At 37.2% G+C, this 13,655-nt stretch overlaps 1 non-coding gene across 1 annotated transcript; it reads left to right on the plus strand.

Moving 5' to 3' along the window:
• Positions 1-13,270: 13,270 nt before the first annotated feature.
• Positions 13,271-13,409, plus strand: LOC129763664 (U4 spliceosomal RNA). Its single transcript, XR_008741004.1, has one exon. It is a non-coding gene; the product is annotated as a U4 spliceosomal RNA (small nuclear RNA).
• Positions 13,410-13,655: the final 246 nt, after the last annotated feature.

Here is a 13,655-nt window from a genome sequence, read left to right on the forward strand (position 1 = left end):
AAATGTGGAAATATCTAATCGTTACTGAAAATAATCTGCCAGTTCCTCTGGGAATTTTCAAAATATATTCATGTGAAAGAGTTTAATTGAATGTTTTCTATCCATGTTACACTGTGACCAAATATGTTTCAATCAAGTGTTATTAACAGGTGGTTATCGAGTTGGCATTAACCAATGGTGGGCTTCCAGTATCGAGGAAAATGTGGAAATATCTAATCGTTACTGAAAATAATCTGCTAGTTCCTCTAGGAATTTTCAAAATATATTCATGTGACAGAGTTTAATTGAATGTTTTCTATCCATGTAACACTGTGACCAAATACATTTGGTTTTGTGGTTTTTCAATCAATCGCAATTAACAGGATAGCTTCAGAAGATTATTCTTCCCCATCAGTAGGATATTTCCGTATCCAATATTGTATGCGCCCGCAATCGATTATTGCTCAGTCGCCGAAAGTTCCGAAGTCAGAGAGTTCATTCCCCTCTAGTTTGCCTTCCAAATTGCCATCGTAAACCACACCTTCTCTCGATTCAATCACACACAAAAAGCATACTTAAGCGATATTCTGGTGGTGAGACACATTCATTTTTCGTGAGGACATCGACAATACAACATCGTTGCCTAACGTGCTGGAGGAGGTGGACGGCGAAGGATCGACACATACACGCGCAGAACTCTTTCCGTTAGGATGCCATTCAGCATCGAGAAAGTTCCGGAAAGATCTAATCATTGCTGGAAAATAATCTGCCAGTTCCTTTGGGAATTTTCAAAATATATTCATGTGAAAGAGTTTAATTGAATGTTTTCTATCCATGTAACATTGTGACCAAATATGTTTCAATCAAGTGCTATTAACAGGTGGTTATCGAGTTGGCATTAACCACTGGTGGGCTTCCAGTATCGAGGAAAATGTGGAAATAACTAATCGTTACTGAAAATAATCTGCCAGTTCCTCTGGGAATTTTCAAAATATATTCATGTGAAAGAGTTTAATTGAATGTTTTCTATCCATGTTACACTGTGACCAAATATGTTTCAATCAAGTGCTATTAACAGGTGGTTATCGAGTTGGCATTAACCACTGGTGGGCTTCCAGTATCGAGGAAAATGTGGAAATATCTAATCGTTACTGAAAATAATCTGCCAGTTCCTCTGGGAATTTTCAAAATATATTCATGTGAAAGAGTTTAATTGAATGTTTTCTATCCATGTAACACTGTGACCAAATATGTTTCAATCAAGTGCTATTAACAGGTGGTTATCGAGTTGGAATTAACCACTGGTGGGCTTCCAGTATCGAGGAAAATGTGGAAATATCTAATCGTTACTGAAAATAATCTGCCAGTTCCTCTGGGAATTTTCAAAATATATTCATGTGAAAGAGTTTAATTGAATGTTTTCTATCCATGTAACACTGTGACCAAATACATTTGGTTTTGTGGTTTTTCAATCAATCGCAATTAACAGGATAGCTTCAGAAGATTATTCTTCCCCATCAGTAGGATATTTCCGTATCCAATATTGTATGCGCCCGCAATCGATTATTGCTCAGTCGCCGAAAGTTCCGAAGTCAGAGAGTTCATTCCCCTCTAGTTTGCCTTCCAAATTGCCATCGTAAACCACACCTTCTCTCGATTCAATCACACACAAAAAGCATACTTAAGCGATATTCTGGTGGTGAGACACATTCATTTTTCGTGAGGACATCGACAAGACAACATCGTTGCCTAACGTGCTGGAGGAGGTGGACGGCGAAGGATCGACACATACACGCGCAGAACTCTTTCCGTTAGGATGCCATTCAGCATCGAGAAAGTTCCGGAAAGATCTAATCATTGCTGGAAAATAATCTGCCAGTTCCTTTGGGAATTTTCAAAATATATTCATGTGAAAGAGTTTAATTGAATGTTTTCTATCCATGTAACACTGTGACCAAATATGTTTCAATCAAGTGCTATTAACAGGTGGTTATCGAGTTGGTATTAACCACTGGTGGGCTTCCAGTATCGAGGAAAATGTGGAAATAACTAATCGTTACTGAAAATAATCTGCCAGTTCCTCTGGGAATTTTCAAAATATATTCATGTGAAAGAGTTTAATTGAATGTTTTCTATCCAGGTTACACTGTGACCAAATATGTTTCAACCAAGTGCTATTAACAGGTGGTTATCGAGTTGGCATTAACCACTGGTGGGCTTCCAGTATCGAGGAAAATGTGGAAATATCTAATCGTTACTGAAATTAATCTGCCAGTTCCTCTAGGAATTTTCAAAATATATTCATGTGACAGAGTTTAATTGAATGTTTTCTATCCATGTAACACTGTGACCAAATACATTTGGTTTTGTGGTTTTTCAATCAATCGCAATTAACAGGATAGCTTCAGAAGATTATTCTTCCCCATCAGTAGGATATTTCCGTATCCAATATTGTATGCGCCCGCAATCGATTATTGCTCAGTCGCCGAAAGTTCCGAAGTCAGAGAGTTCATTCCCCTCTAGTTTGCCTTCCAAATTGCCATCGTAAACCACACCTTCTCTCGATTCAATCACACACAAAAAGCATACTTAAGCGATATTCTGGTGGTGAGACACATTCATTTTTCGTGAGGACATCGACAAGACAACATCGTTGCCTAACGTGCTGGAGGAGGTGGACGGCGAAGGATCGACACATACACGCGCAGAACTCTTTCCGTTAGGATGCCATTCAGCATCGAGAAAGTTCCGGAAAGATCTAATCATTGCTGGAAAATAATCTGGCAGTTCCTTTGGGAATTTTCAAAATATATTCATGTGAAAGAGTTTAATTGAAGTTTTCTATCCATGTTACACTGTGACCAAATATATTTCAATCAAGTGCTATTAACAGGTGGTTATCGAGTTGGCATTAACCATTGGTGGGCTTCCAGTATCGAGGAAAATGTGGAAATATCTAATCGTTACTGAAAATAATCTGCCAGTTCCTTTGGAAATTTTCAAAATATATTCATGTGAAAGAGTTTAATTGAATGTTTTCTATCCATGTAACACTGTGACCAAATACATTTGGTTTTGTGGTTTTTCAATCAATCGCAATTAACAGGATAGCTTCAGAAGATTATTCTTCCCAATCAGTAGGATATTTCCGTATCCAATATTGTATGCGCCCGCAATCGATTATTGCTCAGTCGCCGAAAATTCCGATCTCAGAGAGTTCATTCCCCTCTAGTTTGCCTTCCAAATTGCCATCGTAAACCACACCTTCTCTCGATTCAATCACACACAAAAAGCATACTTAAGCGATATTCTGGTGGTGAGACACATTCATTTTTCGTGAGGACATCGACAAGACAACATCGTTGCCTAACGTGCTGGAGGAGGTGGACGGCGAAGGATCGACACATACACGCGCAGAACTCTTTCCGTTAGGATGCCATTCAGCATCGAGAAAGTTCCGGAAAGATCTAATCATTGCTGGAAAATAATCTGCCAGTTCCTTTGGGAATTTTCAAAATATATTCATGTGAAAGAGTTTAATTGAATGTTTTCTATCCAGGTTGCACTGTGACCAAATATGTTTCAACCAAGTGCTATTAACAGGTGGTTATCGAGTTGGCATTAACCACTGGTGGGCTTCCAGTATCGAGGAAAATGTGGAAATATCTAATCGTTACTGAAAATAATCTGCCAGTTCCTTTGGAAATTTTCAAAATATATTCATGTGAAAGAGTTTAATTGAATGTTTTCTATCCATGTAACACTGTGACCAAATATGTTTCAATCAAGTGCTATTAACAGGTGGTTATCGAGTTGGAATTAACCACTGGTGGGCTTCCAGTATCGAGGAAAATGTGGAAATATCTAATCGTTACTGAAAATAATCTGCCAGTTCCTTTGGGAATTTTCAAAATATATTCATGTGAAAGAGTTTAATTGAATGTTTTCTATCCATGTAACACTGTGACCAAATACATTTGGTTTTGTGGTTTTTCAATCAATCGCAATTAACAGGATAGCTTCAGAAGATTATTCTTCCCCATCAGTAGGATATTTCCGTATCCAATATTGGATGCATAAAACCTTGTGCCTCCAACGTAACGCTCTCGTTTTCGAAGTTCTCCAAATATTCATTCATTCAGAATGAATTCAGATTCAACTTCAAACAAATGATCTCTAAATCAACGATAGTCCTACGTCACCCTTGCGGTTATACCATAGATATAACCCACTTCCTGTTTTTTGCTTGATTTGGTTACTGTATAAGTTGTTTGAAACGAAGGTTTAGTATAATGTAATTTTATTTTGAGGATTATATTACGAGTATGATTAATATGAATTGCATGTATACATGCAAACGTGGAGGCGATATACATACATTCTAGAAAAAAATAAATCGTATAATTATCGTTTATATTACATTATATTCCCCATATACATGTCTATGGCCTCCAATTTCATATGCATATGCCAGTTATACACATCATACAAGTAATGTGTCTTGGATGTATGTATATCGTCTCCAATTTTATATTTTTGACGTAGGACTACGTCTTCCATTAAGGGTGCCAAATCAAAAAACAGGTCTTGTTTTTATGAAATAAAGTTAACGTTAATAACTATTTTGGCTACGAACGGATTTAAACGATTTGCATACCAATCGAATTGGAAATTTTCTAAGATTTGTTTGATATGCTATACATTACAATCCCATAGTCTGTATATGGTTTAAATTGTTCGCTTATTCTGCTCGTTTTGTGTTTTATGTTTCTTCTCGAGCTGTGAACGCTAGCGAATATTTCACTTGAAGTGCATCTGGCATTGCAATTAACACAACCATCCGAGTCATGGCAAAGCAGGCGGAAAAAGGGAATAGTGCAAAAGATTATAGGTCGTTTCTAAACATCAGTGTTTGGTTTTGTGTGTGTTGCTTGTTTTCGTTGCGCGAAACTTAGAACTTGTTCATTTCCTGTACATGTGAATTGCACACCTTCGATACTTTTAGTTGCCATTCGTATTTGGTCTCGTGCGCATCGGTTCTGTCCGACTAGCTTTGTTGACGGTTTTGACAGAGAGTCGAGAAACGATTTTTCATGAACGGTCATTCTCGCGATGTTTCTTTTTTAGCATTGCAACTGTGTGCATCTGTTAGACGCGTGTTAGATGTTTATTGAATGGCGATGCACTTCTTCTTCTTATTCTTCTTTTGAATTATAGAGACTTGAAACTCAGAGAGTTCATTCGTCTTTGATGGCGATGCACGGAAGATGCCTCTCGTTAATATTCAGTGCAATGCGTCCATTGATATAAAGAAACAAATTGCGACATATGAGCAATTAGTGCATTGTTCTCGCAAAGGCAAAAAAGGATCGTTGCTTCTCGAAATGATTCTACAAAACTACGTAAGCCATTAAACCTTTTTATGAAATTTCGACGTAGTTGCAAATATTCGAAATGTAAACCATCAAATTTCAAAAGAAAAAAGATTGCGTAGTCCTACATTCTAAGCGGTCGTGTCTTGGATACAACCCCTCCATTTTTTTACGATTTAATGTTTGCTGGGCAGGCCCGATGGCAGTTTTAAATTGTTAAAATATGAATGAAATTTTTTTACTTCATGTTATTTGATTACTTGAAACATGTAGTACTGAACTTTATTTAACCATTTCTATATAAATTTTGCGATATTTCCACCTAAGCACAATAAACAATGACGTATGACGTATCCGAAAAAAATTTCGTATCATATGTATCATATGTAAGAGCTTTAATTACCCTAGAATCATATTTCAGATAGCCGTACGAGATAACTGCGGCTTGATAATCCAAACAACCGGAGTTCAAATCCAATCGGAGCAATTTTATAACCGTCGCCACCACTCATATCAAACATTTATATCCCTAAAAATCAATTGAATAATTCCTATTTGAACAAACATAAATGTTTATAAAAGTTCTATATACATACAAAAATGGTGATTCCCCGGACTGAACATTTTACTTTAATATTTTCCCCCTTTTTTATGGCAGTGATGAATCGTATATTCGTATGGCAACAGACTTATTATGGTATGAGGTATTGACTAATAACCTTGCATGTACAGTAAGTTACCTCTAATTCGTCATTTAGGTTATTGTACAGACCTGTAACGGGATACAAATAATTGTACATTTTCATCTCTAATTGGATATTTTTGTAAACATCAAGTTTGGGACCCAAAGTATGGCCCCAGATTGAAAGTCGCCACCAGACGTCGACATTGTACCACTATCATCGTGAATGTCCAATTACAGGCCAATCACGTCTAATGCGACACTGAGTAGTGCCTCGGTATGTCAAGGATTAGAGGTAACTTACTGTATATGCTATTTGGGCGCATCATATACCACCCAAAATATCAGATATTCGATGCTCTACATACTATAGTTATACGATTTAATGTTTGCTGGGTTGGCATATTTGGCAACTTGGTTTGTCAAGTTCATAATCTCATGTTTACAGTTTTGAGTTAAGTGCAATTGAATGACGAAGTTGAACTAATTTATTTTTGTCACTATGTATATCAGAACGCAAAAGACCGGCAAACAGATAATCTTTCGTTATTAAAAGTTAAAAATAAAAAATAGCAACTTTAACTTTCACTTCTCTTGAAACCGGAAATATTCGGACTTAAAAATAATTTTTAACGTAATATTTCAAGCATACACGTACTTACAAAAATCTATAATAATTATTTTAATTATCAAGAACGTTTTCCACTATTGGTTTTTTTGGTACTCTGTAGTAAATCGTATATACACATGACAATAGTCGTACTAGATACATGTATAAGTCCATCCATCCAATCATCGGGAATACTGTTGCAAGTGGAAAATAAATGTGTGTTCGTTGCTTATGATGCGAACATAAATAACAATATAATACAGTAATTTAAATTTAATACTACATGCCGAGGCACAACTCAGTGTCGCTTTGGAAGCGATTTTGGCCTGTAATTGAATATGGCGATTTGAGTGGACGTCTGGTGGCAACTTTAATGTGGTTCCATAATTTGGGCCCCGAACTCGATATTTACAAAAATGTCCAATAAGAGATAAAAATGTCCAATTAAACGTGTCACATCACAGGTCTGTCCAGTTATCTAAACGTCGCATTAAATGTAACTTACTGTATATAAACAATATTTATTCCCAGCTGTTTTGAGGCATCTCGCACAAATTGACAATATCATTCAGTTGTCAGTGCAAGACAGTGCAATTTTTAGAGTGTAAAAAAAGTTCACTGTTTACATAAAAGCAATCTCGAATTGGTCCCACTTTTTGACGTAGGACTACGTCTTTCATTTCTATACCGGGGTGTAAAATCAAAGTTTCGAAAACGAAAGCGTTACGCCGGAGACCGAGATTTTGAGCGTTAATAGCTCCTAAACAACTGAACGAAATGGTATGATAAACACTTCATTCGAAAGATAAAATGTCTACGCGTTATATACTTGTTACTTTTTGATCCAAAAACTTGTTTCAATAGTCTCAAAATTGCTTTCAAAACAGGCTATTGAAATTACCAATCGGTATATAAGCGAGCGGCGCTCGGAAATCCACTCAGTTCTAATTGAACAGCGATGGGAGCATGTTGTCGCTGTTGTGGTGAAGCTCTTCGTTTATCATGAAAGCGCGGATGAACGGTGTCACCAAGAGCCTGTTTGTGCACCCTAGGCCAGAAGGGAATCTATCAGGAGGAGAGTGATGCCACAAACGGTTCCCTGGGAAGACATCGCTACACACACATACACGCGCGGCTATTAACAGGTGGTTATCGAGTTGGCATTAACCACTGGTGGGCTTCCAGTATCGAGGAAAATGTGGAAATATCTAATCGTTACTGAAAATAATCTGCCAGTTCCTTTGGGAATTTTTAAAATATATTCATGTTAAAGAGTTTATTTGAATGTTTTCTTTCCATGTAACACTGTGATCAAATACATTTGGTTTTGTGGTTTTTCAATCAATCGCAATTAACAGGATAGCTTCAGAAGATTATTCTTCCCCATCAGTAGGATATTTCCGTATCCAATATTGTATGCGCCCGCAATCGATTATTGCTCAGTCGCCGAAAGTTCCGAGCTCAGAGAGTTCATTCCCCTCTAGTTTGCCTTCCAAATTTCCATCGTAAACCACACCTTCTCTCGATTCAATCACACACAAAAAGCATACTTAAGCGATATTCTGGTGGTGAGACACATTCATTTTTCGTGAGGACATCGACAAGACAACATCGTTGCCTAACGTGCTGGAGGAGGTGGACGGCGAAGGATCGACACATACACGCGCAGAACTCTTTCCGTTAGGATGCCATTCAGCATCGAGAAAGTTCCGGAAAGATCTAATCATTGCTGGAAAAAAATCTGCCAGTTCCTTTGGGAATTTTCAAAATACATTCATGTGAAAGAGTTTATTTGAATGTTTTCTATCCATGTAACACTGTGACCAAATATGTTTCAAGCAAGTGCTATTAACAGATGGTTATCGAATTAGCATTAACCACTGGTGGGCTTCCAGTATCGAGGAAAATGTGGAAATATCTAATCGTTACTGAAAATAATCTGCCAGTTCCTTTGGGAATTTTTAAAATATATTCATGTTAAAGAGTTTATTTGAATGTTTTCTTTCCATGTAACACTGTGATCAAATACATTTGGTTTTGTGGTTTTTCAATCAATCGCAATTAACAGGATAGCTTCAGAAGATTATTCTTCCCCATCAGTAGGATATTTCCGTATCCAATATTGTATGCGCCCGCAATCGATTATTGCTCAGTCGCCGAAAGTTCCGAGCTCAGAGAGTTCATTCCCCTCTAGTTTGCCTTCCAAATTTCCATCGTAAACCACACCTTCTCTCGATTCAATCACACACAAAAAGCATACTTAAGCGATATTCTGGTGGTGAGACACATTCATTTTTCGTGAGGACATCGACAAGACAACATCGTTGCCTAACGTGCTGGAGGAGGTGGACGGCGAAGGATCGACACATACACGCGCAGAACTCTTTCCGTTAGGATGCCATTCAGCATCGAGAAAGTTCCGGAAAGATCTAATCATTGCTGGAAAAAAATCTGCCAGTTCCTTTGGGAATTTTCAAAATACATTCATGTGAAAGAGTTTATTTGAATGTTTTCTATCCATGTAACACTGTGACCAAATATGTTTCAAGCAAGTGCTATTAACAGATGGTTATCGAATTAGCATTAACCACTGGTGGGCTTCCAGTATCGAGGAAAATGTGGAAATATCTAATCGTTACTGAAAATAATCTGCCAGTTCCTCTGGGAATTTAAAAATACATTCATGTGAAAGAGTTTATTTTAATGTTTTCTATCCATCAAATATCCATATAATACATTTGGGTTTGTGATTTATCAATCAAGTACAGTTAGCAGGTTAGCTTCTGAAGATTATTCTTCAGAACAAGGTTTTTCGTATCCTATATTGGATGCATAAAACCTTGTGCCTCCAACGTTTATTCATTTATTCATTCATTCAGAATGGATTGAGATTCAATTTCAAACAAATGATCTCTAAATCAACGATAGTCCTACGTCACCCTTGCGGTTATACCATAGATATAACCCACTTCCTGTTTTTGCTTGAAGTTACTATCCCCTGAATGTAGGTTAAACTCCTTTTTACATCTGAAGTCGGGCTAATGGAAGCAATTTCTGCAATGATTATACCGTACCGACCGACAGGTGATTACCGAGGAGCTGAGCTAGCTGAAAATCAATCAATATTTTCGGCATGGCTGAGTGAGTCCCATTCGAGCCTACAAACTGGATTTAAAAGTTGCAAGCTCCGGACTCCATTATTCGGGATTTTTTTCTCCCATCACGAAGCCTTCCGGCAAAACTTGTTCCATCGCACCTCGACTGCGCACACCAATTAGTACCATCTGTCAACCGATCGTTACGATCGGCCGAGCATGAAAGGAAACGCATTGACGTTTGTTCATAATTGTCCCAACGCAGGAATTTTAATTTCAGCACGTGAATATCATTTTTATCGCTTTTGCCTACACAATCCTTACCCTCCCCGTTACCTTCTACCCTCAAAAACTACTGAAAGTGAGATCCTTCTCGTGTCCCTTCGGTCGCGACACAAAGGAAGCGAACACGTTTTACAAGTTCGTAAATTTATGCAAGCCGAAGTGGCAACAGACAACAGAAGAGGAAAGAAAAATTACGAAACCGGGCGCTATAATGATGCGGTGGTATTTAAACTGTTTTAATGTATTCACCCCTAGGTTTTTTTCATTCTCTGGTGTTCAAGATTTCCGAAAAGGGAGAGAACTAAGAACAAAAGAAAATATAGGACAGAAATCCCTTCGCACATTGCTCGCAATCGGGCTGTTTTGGACAGTTTCGTAAGGATCAGCAGCACCGCAGTGGGTAACATTCTGAAGTACCGCACAGCTTTAGGGGGAAACGCGTGTTTGATTAGTGATTCCGGTCGTTTCCGGCGATACGTTAGACGAATGACTGGCATGGGAAAAACGTGACCGGTGACAGTGGGTGTGGGATTTTTTGGTGGGGAATTATGGTTAGAAGGACGAGGACGCAGATAGTGAGGAGAGAGTTAAAAAAACAAAACAAAAAAAAACGTGCATATGTTTGCAATACTTTCAAAAGTGCGGGAGGATTGATTTGATCGAGTTTGCTGTAGGATTTTATTATTTGCGCAGAGCACTCAGAATACCGATGTGTGACCGTTATCGCTTACGATGGCACTATGCTTGGTTATCCCTTTCGCGTACAACATCGAGTCTCACTCGCGGTGTACTTGCATAACATAGGGCGCAAGAACGCTCAGCAGAGTAGTGAATTCACTTGATGTATGACGTATTGCATAATACGCTAAGGGGTTAAATATGCCAGTTTTTTCCTCGTTTCAATCCACACATCAATACACATAAAAACATCGTGTCACGATGTTCGTGGTCGAACTCCCCCGAAACTCGGAAACGACTCGACCGATTTTTATAAAATTACTAGCTGACCCAGCAAACTTCGTCCCGCCCAGAATCGATTTTTTGTTATGAATACTTTCAAACATTCACGTTTTCTTAATAAACGAACGTTCAACGTTTTAATTGACCCTTTTAAAAAAAGATGATGATGATGGTCCCACCTCCTTCCCCTACAGTGGTTTGAACAAGACGAGTTATCTAAAAGATATTATTTTGTTTTCTCAGCATTGAAGTCAGGTTAGCAAAAAAACGAACTGATTTTATTTAGAGATATAAGTTCAAAAAATTGCAATGTCAAAAGACAAGCCAATACTCAGTCTTGTCCGCCACAGAGCCGATACGGTCCAGACCAGACTCTTGCAGCCAATTGGTCCACCAAGGCACAAGTCCAACCGCCAGCCTTGTTTTGGATTGACTTTAAATATACCCATCCAGAGAAATCGAGAAATTTTTCTCTACGAACAATTTCTAGACCGGCTCTTGCAAAACTTTTGAATTCTTTTCCTTTATATCTGTACAAATACCCAGCGAACGTTCTGTTTTCAGTTTATTTGCCTTAATTACCGTGAATTTGATATAAAAGACTTTTATTACTATACAACCACTATTGGTACTACTTACACTATAGGAGCACTTGCTCTAATACAGAAAAATATGTATCTTTAAAATATGTATATGCAGACAGACAGAAATTCATTTTTGTGTTTATATTTTAGTGATGAAACCGATAGTGGTTTGGCCGGATATTCGGTTCTTTATTAGCAAATACAAAATTGAGAGAAACGGCAATTGACATGGTGCAAATAAAGTGTTCAATGTAAGAAAGAAATAAGGTTCCATTTAAGTTTATTTTATTTTAAATTTTACTAGCTGTACCCTGCTGTACCTGCTTTGCTGTGGACAGTTGTTTTTGTTTGGTAGAGAAATGACTAGCAAGTACAAAATACAAAGCACATGTTTCATATGAGTTTAATTTTTAAATTCTTGTGAGTATACCATATTTTTTGTCATCATCAGCGAAGATATAAAGGTTATCTGGTTTCCCAATACGGAAACACGCAATAATCTGATTAATTCGAACATTTTACTACAGAGATACTCTTGATCGAATGCAAAATTATCCTTTCCCTTTGGATTATTTCATGTTTTATACTATGTCCAGTCATTGCTTTGACAAATGCATTGTTTCATGACAGAGTTACAGCGTTCCAAAAATCACCCAAAATTTACGATGCCGCCCTACGCTCCTCTATTTTTTTTGTTGAGTGCAGTTCTTTGTCCCCTCCGGTATATGATCGATCACTGCAAATGCCGATTTATCTTCACTCTGTATTTCCTATTCACCTTCAGTTGGTAGCGCAATACGAAACCTTTGCCGCCATAGTTCGGGGTATTTTCCAAGGGTCCTTATCGAACATTCTGCATTGAGTATCTAGATGACTTTCAATGTGCTCGCGGGGAAAAGTGACATCAGACAACTCACGATTCATTCATTCCCAACTGTGAAATCAAGCTTAAATCTCAACTATGAAATGATTGATATTGAATATTTGTTGCGACCTATTTTTTGACTTCAATTGACTCAAATTAAAAAGTGCGCTGCTTAGAACGATTCAATTGCATTCATGTGAAGGATGAGAAAATTTTGCGGGAAAAGCTTCATTTTGTTGGTAGAAACAAACAAGTTTATCATGTATTTTTGGCAGAAAATTAATAAAAACCTGTAAAAAACGAAAATTTTCAAGTTTTCCACCTCTAAAAGGTACTTCAATCCATCGAATGAAATGTTTCACAACTGCAAAATCTGTGCAAAATCTTCAGAAAAGTAAATATTAGAATACTGAATTAGAATATTAAAATAGCTCGGTCGTTCTCAGTTTACGTGAGTTATTTTTAAAAATATGTATTTCAATGAAGAAGAATGGTATTAGTAAAACTATATGAAGCACTCTCAGGCAGCTCAATCCGTTTATTGATAAATACGGAATACTCAGGTTTGGCGGAATATTTTCTTCTCTTGTATATGGAACAGTTTTTATTTAATTTAGAATGTATCGGTGATTATATTTGAAAAAAATATGTATTATTCGTATCCACGTGGACATAGTCTATACCCCCTCACCCCTCTACGTGGACAAGCGTGGACATTTTCATACGCCCTACCCCCCCTAAAGTTGTCCACGTGGTATGTGGACAGCCCCTAAACACATTTTTGAATAAAATTTTTGAACGAATATTAAATTTTTCGTTTAGAATAAGTGTCCAATTTAGCTTTGCACTGTGGCGATATCGTAACCAATGAGGTTACACCGAGGTGCGATTATTGCTAATTGAAAAAAATCATATTTAATAACGAGTCATGTTTTCTATTTAGAATTTAGAGCAATTTCATTCAGATAATAGTTTAATATTATTATAAATAGATTTTTTTTGAGTGTATTGACATAATTCTAATACTGACCGAGTAAGAGTAAGAGTTACATGCAATCAGCAATCGTTTTAGGGTTGTCCGAAAAAGCGAACTTTTACCTGTTTTTTTTTTCCAAAAATGATTTTTTTCAAAAAATCATACCTTTTTTAACTACTAGACCGATTCAGATGATCGACATTTCAGATTAAAGCCAATAATTGAAAAATCCGGAATTTTGGACTCG

The sequence above is a fragment of the Toxorhynchites rutilus genome, chromosome 1 (assembly GCF_029784135.1).
Source record: "Toxorhynchites rutilus septentrionalis strain SRP chromosome 1, ASM2978413v1, whole genome shotgun sequence".
In the NCBI taxonomy this organism is placed as follows: domain Eukaryota; kingdom Metazoa; phylum Arthropoda; class Insecta; order Diptera; family Culicidae; genus Toxorhynchites; species Toxorhynchites rutilus.